This window comes from Pelodiscus sinensis, chromosome 17 (assembly GCF_049634645.1).
Source record: "Pelodiscus sinensis isolate JC-2024 chromosome 17, ASM4963464v1, whole genome shotgun sequence".
In the NCBI taxonomy this organism is placed as follows: Eukaryota; Metazoa; Chordata; order Testudines; family Trionychidae; genus Pelodiscus; species Pelodiscus sinensis.
In genome coordinates this window covers 37,970,075-37,981,743 of record NC_134727.1, presented here as the reverse complement: position 1 = coordinate 37,981,743, position 11,669 = coordinate 37,970,075, and positions in this window count along the sequence as shown.

Here is an 11,669-nt window from a genome sequence, read left to right as displayed (position 1 = left end):
ACCGTCTCACAGCTGGAGAAGATGACTCGGAATTCCAGCATCACTGGAAAGGGCCAGTGGAGAGCGGGGATCTTACTGAATCCCGCCGGGTAGCAACGGGTTGGGGGAACACAGATTCCTAGGGTTGGCAGAGACCTCAGGAGGCATCGAGTCCAACCCCCTGCCCACAGCAGGACCAACCCCAACTCAATCATCCCGGGACTTAAACACCTCTAGGGACGGAGATTCCACCCCCTCCCTAGGGAACCCGTCCCAGCGCTTCCCCACCCGCCTAGGGAAATAGTTTTTCCTAATATCCAACTAGACTGCCCCTGCTGCAACTTGAGCCCATTGCTCCTTGTTCTGCCATCTGCCCCCACAGAGAACAGCCTCTCTCCAGCCTCTTTGGAACCCCCCTTCAGTTAGTGGAAGGCTGCTCTCAAATCCCCCCTCGCTTTTCCCTACAGAGACCCAATCCCCCGATTCCACTAGGGAGCGACTTCAAGGCATCCTAAACGTGCGTCTCTCTGGCCGACTCGGGAAGAACATCTGTGATATTGCAGCTTGATTGTATTTTAATCTGTTCTCATCATTGCTCTGGGAGCTCCGCGTGGCTGGTGGATACTTAATACATCAAACGATCATTGTTCTCCATCCCGGAGAGGGACATGAATTGTGCTCTGACGGTTAACGCTAAGGCCTGGAAATCAGGACTCTTTGGTTCCCTCCAGCTCCACCACGAACTGCCCCCTCCATGGGCAGGTCAGTTCATCACCCCGTGCCTCAGTTTCCCTCATGGGGATACTCCTGATTACCTCACAGGGCTCCGATGGGAGTCGTGGCGTTTGGGGCCCGCATCTAAACATCCTTGGCAGAGAGCGGCAAGGAGCAGAACCCAAAGCTTGGTGGGCATGAAAGCCACATTTCTAGCTTTGGGCCAGATTCATCTCTGGAACTGAACCCATCAGGAGTGAACGCTAGTGGCGAGGGGGCTATGCCAGCAGCCTCCCTCCCTTGCTGCCCTTTCGTGCTTCTCCGCCGTTCCTGGACCCTTTCACCTGCCTCTGTTAGAAGTCTAAGAAGCTGCTGTCAGGGAGTCGAGTTAGCAGCTGCTGGGGTGAGAAACAGCCTGCAGCTCTGTACCACTGTGCCCCATTGTGGCCTTCACTAGTGCCGCCCTGTCGTGGGTGGAAAAGCCTGGCATTGCCCTGTAAGCCAGTCAACAATCCCCTTCGTGCAGCCGCAGCCCTTTCGGCTCAGTCCAGGAGCAGCTCCAGCGCCCCAGCAAAGGTCACAAACGCGCATCTCGGCTGCTTGGTTCACCTCCGAGCCGCCCGCTGACAGCGCTTCCCTCGCCTGCCAGCTGCAAAAACCTGGCTGCTGATTTAGGAGCACTCCCGGGGCCCAAAATGTAAACCGCTTTTCACCAGGAATGCATAAGCAAGCCATAAAATAAGGGATGGACGTCTGGTCACATGGGACAGGCCTCCCATAAAATTGAAGCATTGATCTCCATGTGCGTGAACAGCCTCCGGGATGCCTGGGTGACTGAAGGCCCTGCCCCTTAATAAACGCCGCAATCTCCCGTTGTCCCCCTACGGTGGCATGTGTGAAATCGAAGGATGAGTTTTATTTATATTATTTATATCAGTGGTCCCCAACCTTTTCGGGCTGCCGGGCGCCCGGGGGTGGGGCTGTGTACGCGCCGCGCGCCCAGGGGCGGGGCCGCTCATGCGCCGCACGCCTGGGGCAGGGCCAGCCCTGATCACTCGGCGGGTGCACATAAATGCCCCGGCAGGCACCATGGCACCCGCGGGCACCGCATTGGGGACCACTGATTTATATAATAAGCAGTGAAAGGACATTAACCCAAAAGGAGACGCCAATGGCATCTCGTACACACGGGCGTGGCAATGCTGGGTGGGACGCCGCTGGGTGCTAACGCTGCATCTCTCCCTCCCGCCCCCCGCTGGACAGACAGACAACAACTACACTGTGCAACATCATCTCAAGTCCCCACACAAAACAGCGTGAACAGCTGCTCTCAGGTATTTCCTCACCGCACCAACACCGGGGAGCAACCAGGGTGTGAACAAAGGCAGGTTTCCGGCACCAGGCTCCTGGGCTCACTGGACCGTCGGTCTGACCCAGAATTGGCTTGTCTCATTGTCTTACATCTGCAAAGCCACCCCCACTTCCTCACAACCCAGCCCCCTCACCAGGCTCCACCGCCCTAGCCTCCACATCCAGTCAATTTCAGGCCAGTCGCGCTATTGCCTTCTGTTCACAGACTGGAACACATGTCCCTCTCTCCCATACACGAGGGCTGTGTCTAGACTGGCAAGTTTTTCCGCAAAATCATCTGCTTTTGCGGAAAAACTTGCCAGCTGTCTACACTGGCCGTTTGAATTTCCGCAAGAACACTGACGATCTCATGTAAGAAATCAGTGCTTCTTGCGGAAATACTGTGCTGCTCCCGTTCAGGCAAAAGCCCTCTTGCACAAATCATTTGCGCAAGAGGGCCAGTGTAGACAGCACAGTACTGTTTTGCGCAAAAAAGCCCCGATGGCTAAAATGGCGATTGGAGCTTTTTTGCGCAAAACCGCGTCTAGATTGGCCAAAAAAAAAGTGCTTTTGCGGAAAAGCGCCCGTGCCAATCTAGATGCTCTTTTCCGAAAATGCTTTTAACGGAAAACTTTTCCGTTAAAAGCATTTCCGGAAAATCATGCGAGTGTAGACGTAGCCTAGGACTGTGCCAGAGAGACGGCTTGGACCTGATGTGAAGGCAGGGGACCGGACTTGATGACCTCTCAAAGTCCCTTCCACGTTCCATGATTCTATGATTCATTTGGACTCTGACATGCTGACGATGGGATGATCTGGGGCCGCTACTCATTTTTACTGCTGGCAGGGGAATCGTTTTAAAAGCACCCAAGGCATTTAGGAGCCAACATTCAATTTTAAACAGCAGCTCCGGTGCTTAGGAACCTAAGTGTCATGGAAAGCCAATAGGGTTGAGACGCTGAAGCCATTTATAAAACGAACCATGCAGCTATCCATCTGCTCTGTGGCTGTTCTGCCCCTAATACAGCGGTTACGGCTCCGAGGCACTATGGCAATAAATACATAAACACTACGTGAAAATGTTCCTCTGGGTTAGTTATGCCAGTTGGCGCCACATTATAGTGGGGGGAAAGCTGGCAAACAGTTTTCACAAGAATCCCGACTTTCCATCACCAATAACTCGCCAGAACGTACCTTTCGGCCCCAAATGGCCCTTTTTGCAAAGCGATTTTTTAAAAACGTACGAGCAAAGTCCAAGCAACCATTTTTGAGCTACCTGAAAACAAGCCAAAGATTACAATGGACCCATAGTAATGAGTCACTGCTGATGACCCTACCTCTGCTTTTCCTTTGCTTATTCAATGCACTCAGGCCATGTCTACACTGCAAGAAAGATCAACGCTGCCATGGTCAATCTTTCAGGGCTCAATTTAGTGGGTCTAGACTAGACTCACTAAATTGAACTCCGAGGGCGCTCCCATGGGTATGGTTACTCCTGCTCCTCAGGAGGGGTGAGGGAAACCAATGGAAGCATTTGCTCGCTTCGAGTTCCCACTGCATGCACGGCACAGACCATACGTCGACTCTAGCTACGTAATAGCATATCTTAAGTCACCCTCCCACTGTAGTGTAGACTAGGCCTCAGAAAAGTATCACCCCCTAATTTACAGATGAGCCTGTATTTGCGATTTACTGAGTTCCGCTTTGGTACAGCAGACTCTTTTACTTTCCTACACAACATGGTGTGTGTCCGCAAGCCTCTGTAAGGGTCTTTACCCACAGTTGCATTCAGTTACAAAGTGTAAGTGAAGGGTAATTAAAGAGGCATGATTGTATCTCTTCAAGCTTAAGTCTTTCTGTTTTTTCCCAAACTCCTGGCAGCAGGGACCTATAGCTCATGGAAAAATAGAAAACGACTCAGGAATTTTGGCAAATTCAGAAGTGTTTTTTTTTTCCATCCTGTCATATTTGGCAGTGAGTTGATTTTTGTTTGTTTATTTACTGGAATTCTGGATGGCTAGCTGTAACTGGAAATTTTCTAATTTGCAAAACAACCACCAAAAACCCACCATCTTGTTTGTCAGGCCAATCAAAATGTGCAGAAATAAAAACAAAACCCGGAAAAACGTTTAGCAGGACAAGGCAGAAGCTGAATGTTTTCTAAAAGTCATATTGATATTTATAGTAACAAACTCTATGGCCACTCTTGGAACCAAGGAACTCAGGTTATTTGGCTTCATCAACAAGAAGGTTAAGAGGGAACTTGCAGTTGATGTCAGTAAAATTCAAATAGGAAATTACATCCTTTTTCACAATGGAAGTAACTAACAACTGGAACAACTTACAAAAGGATGTGGTAAATTCTCTGTCACGTGATGTAAAATTGGATGGCTCTTTCTTGAAGATATACTCAGGTCAGCAGCAAGTAATTGGACTTGATGTAAGAATTATTAGGTGAAATTCTCTGGCCCGCAGTTCAGAAAAGATGCTCACATTAGTCCCCTATGGTCCTACCGCTCTTTAAATCCATGAACTAACAATCGCTCTACATTTTGTCAAAGCCGAGGCATGCTAACGAAAAGGCCATTAGGGCCAGTCAAAAGTTTTCCCCCGATTTTGGCAGCAAATCTCACTTTTGATTAAATGTCAATGTTTATGGAGCCCATCAGCTTGCCTTGAAACATTTTTATTTCTCACTGCAAGCCAGTTGGTGGTGGCTGCTGTTGTGTCGGCTGTTTCAGCTGAAAACTTTTGGTTTTGGGTGGGAGAAAGGGAAGGTATTTCCTTTGGAAGAAAACTCAACATTTCCCGTGAAATACAACACGCCACTTTCCACTCACTCCGTTAGCAAATCATTGTTAAAATACACGGAGGCCGAGCAAATTATGGAAACTATACAGAGTTACTACTATGCGTTTGACATCTCATCAGCAATTCTACTGCAGCAAAATTAAGGACTCTCGCCTATAAATAGAGGGTGGAATGGCCCGGCCTCTCAGATGATGGGAGCACCAATAGCGGCGCTGTGGTTAAAACGCCTGCCCACTTATGGAAGGCTCAACACTTGAACAAGCAGTGAAGCATATTTCGAATGCTTTGGACCTGATTCGGGCTGCGCCGTTCCCAAGGTCTGATCCAGAGTGCTTCCCCCGCAGTCAGCACTGCCACCCTGCCCGGCCCCCGGGGGAAAGGAGCTCAGGACCGGCTCCTTTTTGTAGCACTGCCCAGAAAACGACAGGCCTTCCCAAAATAGCTGATGTCCCTTCAGCCAAGGTCCGCTGCCCCTCCCACTCCCGGCCAGCCACAGCCCAGCCGTGTCGGCCCGTGTGATGCGGGGACATGTCAGCCGCGTGGCAATGGGTTGGCCCGTATCCCACGGCTTGTCCCACACAGCCGGTGGCTTCGCCAGGCTGCTGGCGCGAACCGGAGAACTGCAAACCGGGCCGGGGGAGGAGGCTGGCAGGCCCAGCAGCACTGGCCTGGCCTCCTTGGCGGGCGGAGCGCAGGGTTTTCCTCCCGCCCGGGAGGTTAGTGTGCGTCAGTGCGACAGCAGTTAGCTTTGGAGAGCAGGGCCGGGGGGTCTGTTTTTCCTCAGGCGTGGAGCGCTGGAGTGAAAACGACAGGGGAAGGCTGGGGCACGGGGGCCGGCGAGCAAGGCTGCCCAATGACGGGCTCCTACCAGATCCCTTGGCAGGCGAGCGAAGGAGGCCCGGGCACCAGCCTGGTGATTAGGAAAGGAGGGGGAGGAGGAAAGCCCGAGTGTGTGTGCATGTGTGGGGGGGGGAGGGGGACTTGATAATGATCACAGTGGGAATGGCTCTTGCAAAGACCAGTTTAAACAATACAACTGGAACAGGGAGTAATTAAGTAGGTGCCTCTTAAGAGCAAGATTAAATGTAAGGCCTGATAAGAGTGCAGGAAGGTCCCCCCCTACCCCCCTCTTAATGACCAGATAGGGTATCTTACAGCCGCAGACTCAGGGGCTGATCCTACATAGCGCCAAGCACCATCTGCTCCAAAGCCACCCAGTGCGGGACCCGGGATCAGGATGAGGCCCTTCCATGGTCCCCTTACCGCTGCTTTATTCTCGGGGTTCCTCAGAGGACCATGGCGCGGCAAAGCCACAATTAACAACAGGCGTTTCGCCCTGTAGGGAAATTGCTGGGTGGTAGTTCTGCAGGGGGTCTAGCAGCGCTTTAATAACACCGCCTTCCATGAGACAGCGTGTGTGTGTCTGTGGGTACGTCTACACTGCGCGGCTATTTCGGGACACTCGAGGTACCCCCAAATCGCTACCCCGCATCTTAACAAGCCGCCCGTCATTTCGAAATGTTTTTCAAAGCAACGGGTGCACGATTTTGCCAGACTCGTAAGCCTCGTTCCACGAGGGGTAAGCGAGGTCTCGAAACAGCGCGTGATTTCAAAACTTGGCGCCGTGTAGACGAAATAGAATCGAAATAAGATACGCCATTGGTGTAGGGCAAATTGTGTCTTGTTTCGAGTTTAGGGTGCTGCGTGGCCGCACTCTGTGTGGCGGGGTGTTTTCACGATGCTTGTGAAGTTTTCTGTTCCGGGGAGGCTGTTGCAGTTTGCTACGTAGCTTTCTACACGGCCGTACTGATTTTATCACTACTCCCCCGATGGTTGGTGTTTTTCTTAAAGCCCCAATCTCCTAGACTCACAGGACCTCTCAGCTTTCATTTTTTAAAGAGAATTACTGGGTTTTTTTTAAAAAAAATCTCATGCTTTTTAAGTCAACTTCATGAGTTTTGCTGGCCTCACTCGTCAGGTTTTTAAAAAATATGACGAAGATGCAGCAAAGCTCGGTGCATTTCAAGGGCCGGATTCTCATGTTCTCAGTAGTGGCCTGACTGTAGTGCACTATTCTGGTGCATCAATTACATACGCATTCTGGGGTGCGCAGGTCACATGAACGCTGTTAAAATGTCAATCCGAGGCGCTCTAAATCCTTTTATTTTATTATACTAAGAGCTGAAAATGATTTCTGACAAGGCCGCTGCGCTAACAAATGTTTTCGTTGTTTCAAATGTTTGGAAAACTTTTAAAACCACCTCCGAGTCCCCTGTTATTTAGAAAATCCCATACAGATGGGATGCATTGAACCACAAGCAATTATTTTCCTCCGCTCTCCTGGGTTAATGAGATCATCAGAAGTTGCATTTGGAATTATTTCCTTGAGGTTCTCGGCTGCCCGTTTCTCCTCCTATAACCGCAGGCTACGTCGTATTCAGATTAAAACCTTACAACCGCTGCAGGAACTGGGGACAACGGCACAGTTTGCTACAACGGACGGAGCAGAAGGCAGACAACTGTTTCTTGCCAGACCGAACGCCGTTGCCAGCTGGTAGAGAAGGCGTCAGGTCTTTTTTTGTGAATGGGTTTGGGTGAATGTGACTCATAAAATATTAGGACTGGAAGGGACCTTGAGAGGTCATCGAGTCTAGTCCCCTGCCCATGTGCAGGATTAAGCATCATCAGATCATCCCTGACAGATGTCTATCTAACCTGCTCTTAAATATCTCCAGAGATGGAGATTCCACAACCTCCCTAGGCAACTTATTCCAGTGTTTAATCACCCTGACAGGCAGGAAGTTTTTCCTCAAGTCCAACCTAAACCTCCCTTGCTGCAATTTAAGCCCCTTGCTTCTTGTCCTGGGGTGGTTCTGAAAGTCAAGGACTCGGCGTACTGCCTGCAGTCCAACAGCTCCTGGGCTCCCCCAACACCGTGCTAGCGACGCACCTCAATCCAGCCCTGCTACTGAGCCAGCGGGGGCTGCTTTCAGCACAGCAGCCGTGTCTGAGAGGAGCAAAACTTGCTTAAGCCCTGCCCTAAATCAGAATCGAAGTAGCTGAAAGCAGCTAGGAATTGGCAGCCTGATCCTGTCTCCATGTCAGCTCCCCTTTACTCGAAAGATGCCGAATCAGGCCGCCAATCAGCAGTGAGGATCGTGCCACGTACCCTGTCTTACCCAGCCTCACTCGCTCTGCCATGGATCTATTTCGAAATAGAATCGGTTCCAATGCAGCTGGGAGCCCTGTTAGCAGCACACTCGGTTCACCAGCCTCCCTCTTGCCGAAAGTGGCTTCGGTCAGCATCCTTAGCAGCACCCGACCCCTAATGTCTGTACTCCAGTAGAATACAGGCGGAGCCTCTCTAGTCCAGAACTCTGCTCCAGAAACGTCCGTGGTCCGGCATGATGCCAGGTAGCTGGTTGTCCACTTTTCATAGGGATGGCCAAGTTTCCCGCAGTCCCATAAAGTTTGTTTATAGCTTCAGGTCCTGGCTCTCAGGGGTCTGTGCTGTTAATTAGTGCTAATTTACTCCTAATTGTCCTCTAACAGCCCAGACAGCAGTGGAAGCATTGACAATGCTGATAGACTATATTGACCTCCTGTGGTTCGGCAAATTTTCTGATTCAGCACCGGTCAGATCCCTAGGGTGCTGGACTAGAGAGTTTAACCTGTCCTCCCGTCTCAGCTGGTACCTGGGGGGAAGGGTTCCCTCCACACAAGCTGTGATGGTCCAGGGTCCAGGGTTGGGCTGAAATCTTACAAACACAATTCCCTCCGTAAAGGGAATTTCATTCTCGGAAGCTTCCCTTGATAAGAAACATTGCTGGGGCGGGGGGGGAGGGCGGTTCGTAGCAGAAGGGGCCTGTCGTACACATGGGATGGCTTGCTGCTGCTTTTCGATGAGGCATGAACTGGGGCTACACATGAGTAGGAACGTGGCTGTGCGGGAGCAGAAGTGAAACTATTTTCTTTGTGGGTCCTCTTTGCCTCCCCCCCCAGCCCCGAGCAGACCTGCCTGCTCCCAGCTCCATGCAGTGACCCACGGACTCCAGTGCAGGATCAGGGCTTTGCACCAGACCCCCAATTTCCCATTGTTGCTCCCCCCGTGGAAGAGCTGCTCTAGTCTGCACCATAGTGGGGTAGTCCAGGGCCCGTGGAACTGAACCTGGGACCTCTGGAGCTTGGTGCAGGAGTCTCTGCAGTCGGGGCTAAGCCCCAGCTAGCTGGGGAGCAGACTCACGGTGAGCGCTCTCTGGAAGTGGTGCAGGTGCCCCAGGCGGGACAGTGCACCCGGCCGGTGTGTGGGTCCCACATAGCGTGGGGGGCTGGCTCTGTCGGTCACTCGTGACTGTGCGATCACGGGCCAAGCACGGTAATGCTCCGTGCCTCAGTTTCCCCTCCCTCACTTTGCCCGTGTAACCGGGAAGCTGTGCAGAGCTGGGGCTGAGGCTGTGGACACACAACACCCAGCGTAACAGGCTCAGAGCCAGGGCCGGCCTTAGGGAAAAGGGCACCCTGGGCGAATGTGCATATTGGCGCTCCTGGCCCCTCCGGTTGTGGTGCCCCCCGTGGGTCCTGGCCTCCATGGGCACCCCCTGCTCCCCTCACCCAACTCCTGCACCTCCCTTCTGTGCCCCCACCCTGCCCCCCTTCCCTCCTACCCCTGCACCTCCCTCCTGTGCCCCCACCCTGCCCCCCTTCCCTCCTACCCCTGCACCTCCCTCCTGTGCCCCCACCCTGCCCCCCTTCCCTCCTACCCCTGCACCTCCCTCCTGTGCCCCCATCCTGCCCCCTTCCCTCCTACCCCCTGCACCTCCCTCCTGTGCCCCCACCCTGCCCCCTTCCCTCCTACCCCTGCACCTCCCTCCTGTGCCCCCACCCTGCCCCTTTCCCTCTTACCCCCTGCACCTCCCTCCTGTGCCCCCACCCTGCCCCCCGTCCCTCCTACCCCCTGCACCTCCCTCCTGTGCCCCCACCCTGCCCCCCTTCCCTCTTACCCCCTGCACCTCCCTCCTGTGCCCCCACCCTGCCCCCTTCCCTCCTACCCCCTGCACCTCCCTCCTGTGCCCCCACCCTGCCCCCCGTCCCTCCTACCCCCTGCACCTCCCTCCTGTGCCCCCACCCTGCCCCCTTCCCTCCTACCCCTGCACCTCCCTCCTGTGCCCCCACCCTGCCCCCCGTCCCTCCTACCCCCTGCACCTCCCTCCTGTGCCCCCACCCTGCCCCCGTCCCTCCTACCCCCTGCACCTCCCTCCTGTGCCCCCACCCTGCCCCCCGTCCCTCCTACCCCCTGCACCTCCCTCCTGTGCCCCCACCCTGCCCCCCGTCCCTCCTACCCCCTGCACCTCCCTCCTGTGCCCCCACCCTGCCCCCCTTCCCTCTTACCCCCTGCACCTCCCTCCTGTGCCCCCACCCTGCCCCCTTCCCTCCTACCCCCTGCACCTCCCTCCTGTGCCCCCATCCTGCCCCCATCCCTCCTACCCCCTGCACCTCCCTCCTGTGCCCCCACCCTGGCCCCCGTCCCTCCTACCCCCTGCACCTCCCTCCTGTGCCCCCACCCTGCCCCCCTTCCCTCTTACCCCCTGCACCTCCCTCCTGTGCCCCCACCCTGCCCCCTTCCCTCCTACCCCCTGCACCTCCCTCCTGTGCCCCCACCCTGCCCCCCTTCCCTCCTACCCCCTGCACCTCCCTCCTGTGCCCCCACCCTGCCCCCTTCCCTCCTACCCCCTGCACCTCCCTCCTGTGCCCCCACCCTGCCCCCCTTCCCTCCTACCCCCTGCACCTCCCTCCTGTGCCCCCACCCTGCCCCCCTTCCCTCCTACCCCCTGCACCTCCCTCCTGTGCCCGCACCCTGCCCCCTTCCCTCCTACCCCCTGCACCTCCCTCCTGTGCCCCCACCCTGCCCCCTTCCCTCCTACCCCCTGCACCTCCCTCCTGTGCCCCCACCCTGCCCCCTTCCCTCCTACCCCCTGCACCTCCCTCCTGTGCCCCCACCCTGCCCCCCTTCCCTCCTACCCCTGCACCTCCCTCCTGTGCCCCCACCCTGCCCCCCTTCCCTCCTACCCCCTGCACCTCCCTCCTGTGCCCCCACCCTGCCCCCCTTCCCTCCTACCCCCTGCACCTCCCTCCTGTGCCCCCACCCTGCCCCCCTTCCCTCCTACCCCCTGCACCTCCCTCCTGTGCCCCCACCCTGCCCCCTTCCCTCCTACCCCCTGCACCTCCCTCCTGTGCCCCCACCCTGCCCCCTTCCCTCCTACCCCCTGCACCTCCCTCCTGTGCCCCCATCCTGCCCCCATCCCTCCTACCCCCTGCACCTCCCTCCTGTGCCCCCACCCTGGCCCCCGTCCCTCCTACCCCCTGCACCTCCCTCCTGTGCCCCCACCCTGCCCCCCTTCCCTCCTACCCCCTGCACCTCCCTCCTGTGCCCCCACCCTGCCCCCCTTCCCTCCTACCCCCTGCACCTCCCTCCTGTGCCCCCACCCTGCCCCCTTCCCTCCTACCCCCTGCACCTCCCTCCTGTGCCCCCACCCTGCCCCCCTTCCCTCCTACCCCTGCACCTCCCTTCTGTGCCCCCACCCTGCCCCCCTTCCCTCCTACCCCCTGCACCTCCCTCCTGTGCCCCCACCCTGCCCCCCTTCCCTCCTACCTCCTGCACCTCCCTCCTGTGCCCCCACCCTGCCCCCCTTCCCTCCTACCTCCTGCACCTCCCTCCTGTGCCCCCACCCTGCCCCCTTCCCTCCTACCCCCTGCACCTCCCTCCTGTGCCCCCACCCTGCCCCCCTTCCCTCCTACTCCCTGCACCTCCCTCCTGT